A 4,693-nucleotide genomic window follows, 5' to 3' on the forward strand; every position below is an offset into this window, starting at 1 on the left:
GTAAGTTTCAGCAAGATCCATCCCCAAGAGATGTGTGAAAACTACAGGACACGCCATGTTTTCTTGACCACGCAAGGCTTTTCCTAAAGAAATGCCAGTCTACCCCTTCCTGGAGTGACCTTCACGGGGACAGTTGTGATGTGCTCACGTCAGGGAAGAGAAGGGGTTACAGCTTCCTCGAGGGTCAGGGGCTCTTCTTGGGCTTCTTCATGGGCTGTGAGCACAAGCTCTGCTTACATGTCTGGTCTGTTTATGTGTTCTCACATGCTCATCCAGTCACCCATGCATGCATTTGGCCAGCCCCTTTCTGCATGTGTACCTGGACGCGTGCTCACTCATCCAGTCACTCAATCACAACTCACTCTAAGGGGCTCACTTTTCCTCTTGCCTCTGCAGCGCCCCCTCCAGCTCATCAGGAGGCTCTTCCCCCGCTTGTGTTGTCCTCCAGGTCTTAGAGAAAGAGCTGTCGTAGGGCGAGAGGACACCCTCTCGATGACAGAATTGCACTGGTATTTTTAGGATCTGTTGGTTGAGAAACCACAAAGTAATTGGGTACTGTGAGTTGATTGAAATATTAATTTTTTGTTTATTCTCGACACCGTGCTCAAATTATTAGACAGTGACACCAGCGCTTCGAGATGGGCTTTCTAAACAGGGGGAGGAGGAAACCCCTTAGATAGCTTGAGTCTCCAAATGTCCTCAACATGTAGAATGAAAAACGCTATTTTCTGCATCAGAAAGGGCTAAGTTCAGGTTCAAGCTCAGCCCAGGGTCGCTTGCGTCCAGCGTGGCTCCCTTGTCCCATCTGCGTCGCGGGGAGGGCTCCTTCGTCGTGACCATGGTTTTTATGGACCGCGTGGCTCTGAGCATTGCCAGGCCCTGCCAGGGACCTAGGGACAGTGTCTTGCCCTCAGGACGTCAGTGTCGGTGCTCAATTTTGCAGCCTCTTGCTGTAACGACAGACAGAACACTGCGTCGCGATGGGGAGTAGTCACTGGTCAGCAGCAGTGAAGCTGGACCATGGGCTTGCCTGAGTCTGGACTCCCGTGAGCTATTTCAGTGTTGTGTTAAATTATGTGTGCTGAGGTGATGCTGGTTACAGCACTGTATATACTTTAGGATACAGGCATGTTCACATCTTTACATGTGTGTCATCACACCATGGCCGCCACAGAAGCCCCAAGAAGCCTCCACCCTAGTCCATTGGGGTCCCCTCCCCCCGCACCGGTCGCCTCAGTTCTGCAGTTAGAACACAGGGGTTTGTTTTGGTTTTATCTGTCCCTTTGCTTTGCTTCTGTATATCCCAGATGGGAGGAATTTTGGTGTTTTAAACAGCTTTCAGGAGTAGTAAGTTCCTTTTGATGACGCAGGCCTAGGAATGATGAAGCTGGGAGATCCTCAGAGGGGCATCTTGCTTATCCTGAAACTAGTAGCAAGATGTATTTAACGGTCACTCACTCCATGCTTCTGAGACTATACAGTTGTTGGAAACATGAGAATAATTCAACATTTCCCCTGTCCTTGGAGCCCTCCAGATCGCGAAGGAACAACAGGCAGGTAGACAATCAGGACCTTGTTGGCTAACAGAATCTTGTGCAGGAAGCTTGTCAGCATCGAGGCAGGTTGTTAGATCAAAAGTAGTTCAACATGTGCTGGCACGCACGTCACAGTTTCATTTGATAGATGGCAGTGGCACTTCATGACGGTCTAATTGTCAAATGCTTATTCTTGAACATGGCAGGGCTCACCCTAGTTTATCATCAGTGTTTTTAGGTCTGTCCGGATGTGCGTAAGGGTGCAGTTGGATGGCATGACTCGTGCCCACCAATTAATAACTCTCCAGCTGTGGGCAAGTTTCTTAGTCCCCTCTGCGCCTTGGTACCATCATCTGTGAAACGGACATAATAGATGAGCTGAACCATGTAAACAATCAAAGCATGTTATTTGTGGTTTTTACTGGTATCGTGGGGAGTAAAGTGAATTGACAACCTATTTGTACACTCATTCTTCAAGTTCTTCAAGTTTATTTCAATGGACAGTAGCAAAAAATAGAGAGAGAGAGAGAGAGAGAGAGAGAGAGAGAGAGAGATGGTTGACATATGAACTCAAACACGTATTTAAGACTATCTGGGACGTTTTTTCCATGGGTGCTGACTGTGGGGTTAATATTTCTACATCACATATCTGCCTTGTTCACTAGCAGAACCTCTGTGAGATAGACTGTAGACTTGTGTAGACTTGGCAGGGAAAGAGCTCGTTCTTCTTTTGTCCTGGGAGAGCTGGCCTGGGACTCACCCTGTCAGGAAAGCTTAGGTGGCTGTCCCTGCGCTGGTGTGGCTCAGCCCGTCCGCAAGAGGGACCAGAGGAGAGTCAGTGATTTGTAGCCACATGTTCGCTTGTACTGACAACTTATATTTCATATGGAGCATACAGAATCGGGGTCCCACTTCTACCTACGTCATTTGGGTTTGAACACAAATATTCTCATCCAAAGAGGAAAGGGAGCAATTTGAGCCCGTTGGAAACATGGGGCTGGGGAGACTGATCCACTGCGGCCACCAGGGTTCTCTACAGTAAAATTAGCAGCTTGAATAATGGACTCAATCAAAATGACCCGATGTTTTGTGCTTAGTTAAGTGCATTCCAATGAGCCAATCAGTATGAACAACTGATTAAATCTCTTGCTAAAGAATTTCTACTAAACAAGCAAACAACAGCAGAAGTTCCAGCAAGTTTGTTTTGCTTTCTGCTTCCTGAAATCATCAAGTCCTAAGGGAAACCGCAGATGACCCTCCTTGTAGGTCGTCTCTAGATCGTGTCAAGTTACCCCAGAATAATTTTAACATTTTGATTCAAAATTGGGACTTCAAATAAATGGGATGTAATAGTCAAAAAAACTGGGGTGATGACTTTGTGTGCTTTATTGCTTCATGTACTTCAGATATGTAAATAGGGATGCTCTATCTTCAGTTATACAGCATGTTTGACTTTTAGTATTTGTTCGTATAAATACCCCAGTTCACTCATTGCAGTATAATAGTTAACTGACTATATTTGAAGCAATTTTAGATAAACCCTGCATTTAATTCTTATAACACCCCTAGGTACCGATGATAGGACTTATGAACCCTTGTGATACATGACAGATTCATGGCACAGAAACTGGTCCACTGTCAGCCATCTTGGTAAATCTGGTACTAACTCCAGATCCCTCAGATCTTAGTAATTCTTCCATCTTGTCAGCCGAACAACATACTGATACATTTAGAACCGTAATTAATGAGGATTATTTTATCCAGAATATTCTTTAATTTCACAGAGTTCATTCATAGGTATTATGTTCTTTATGTAGCTCAATAGTAAACATCATCCTTCGTAAAACAGTTTACCATGCAGTTTCCTTTACATATCTTCTTTACCAGCTCTTTGTAACTTAGCAGCTTTATGCCCACCAAGAAGTGGGGTCTTTCCGTTAGGCAGATGTGTTGGGGATATACATTCCTGCCTACTTACTGAAACTAAACAAACACCAATTCTTGCAAAAAAAATCATAAATTCAAAAAATAATACATAATCTGGAAGAACAAACTTGAGAATCACATCACCAATAGCATTAAATATGTATGTATATGTTTATATGTCTTAAAACTGAGATAAAGATAAAACCAAATGAAAGTGGGAAAAGATACTTACAGAAATTGCATTGTAAAAGATAAAAATTTTTCTTAAACATGAAAAGATGCTCAAGTTTATAATAATTAAGGTACAAATTAGAACTGCACTGAGTTCCATGCAGATAGACACTGCTTGTGAAGATATTCAGTGTGTCCTGATGATGAAGCTGTGGGAGAAGACACACATGATTTTAGTAAGAACAAAAACAGTACAACCCTCTGGGAGAAGAATTTGGTGGTAACTAGCAAAATGATACATGCATTTAACTTTTGATACAGAAATGTACTTCAACAAAATATATTGTTTTTAATTCATTTAGCTATTATTTCAATAGAAAAATAGTGCTAATACCCAAAATATCATTATATATCATTGGAGTACTATGCAACGATATAAATTAAAAATATGAGAAAGATTCCTGTAAGCGGATGCAGAATGAGTTATAGGATTTGTTTTGATGTAAAAATGCATGATGAAAATAGATCACACAGTATACTGTGTTATGTATAAAAAGGTCCAAAGTTAAACTCTAATCTGTTTATATTTCTAGAAAGAAATGCAGGCAGGATAAACTAGAAACTAACGCAACTGGTCTCTGACATTGTGTGAGCAGGCGTGGAAGGAGCGCTGTAGGAATTCCCTTATTCATATAGTTATGGTTTTTACTAAGTGCCTCATGTGTATGAAAATAAAATTACATCAGAATGGGGGAAACATGCCATAATTGAGGGTGTGAGCTAATAGTCTTCCTGTCGGAATTCTAGAATTACTACATAGATCTGCATAATCACGTAGACCAAACCTGAGGTCTGGTTTATGGGATTTTTCCTCTTAGAGAATACAGGTAATAAAGCATGATCACCGCTGTGTTATGAAAAATAAAAGTACAAACACTTTTTATGTGCATAGAAATTCATCGCCGTCTCTTTTGGTGGTGGGGAAAGGAACTGGTCTGGTTTAACTCCCGTGTTCCTCTATTGTCTACATTTCTACAGCAGTTGCTTGTTCATTTCAGAAT

The 4,693-nt window shown here is 42.2% G+C and overlaps 1 long non-coding RNA gene across 1 annotated transcript; it reads right to left on the reverse strand.

Moving 5' to 3' along the window:
* Positions 1-584: 584 nt before the first annotated feature.
* LOC129145761 (uncharacterized) lies at positions 585-4,333 on the reverse strand. Its single transcript, XR_008551781.1, has 3 exons — positions 4,265-4,333; positions 3,694-3,841; positions 585-1,888 (listed from the first exon to the last, which is right to left on the reverse strand). It is a non-coding gene; the product is annotated as an uncharacterized LOC129145761 (long non-coding RNA).
* Between the last annotated feature and the right edge of the window lie 360 nt (positions 4,334-4,693).

The sequence above is a fragment of the Talpa occidentalis genome, unplaced genomic scaffold (genome assembly GCF_014898055.3).
Source record: "Talpa occidentalis isolate TD23 unplaced genomic scaffold, MPIMG_talOcc4v2.1 talOcc4.10, whole genome shotgun sequence".
NCBI classification, from domain to species: Eukaryota; Metazoa; Chordata; class Mammalia; order Eulipotyphla; family Talpidae; genus Talpa; species Talpa occidentalis.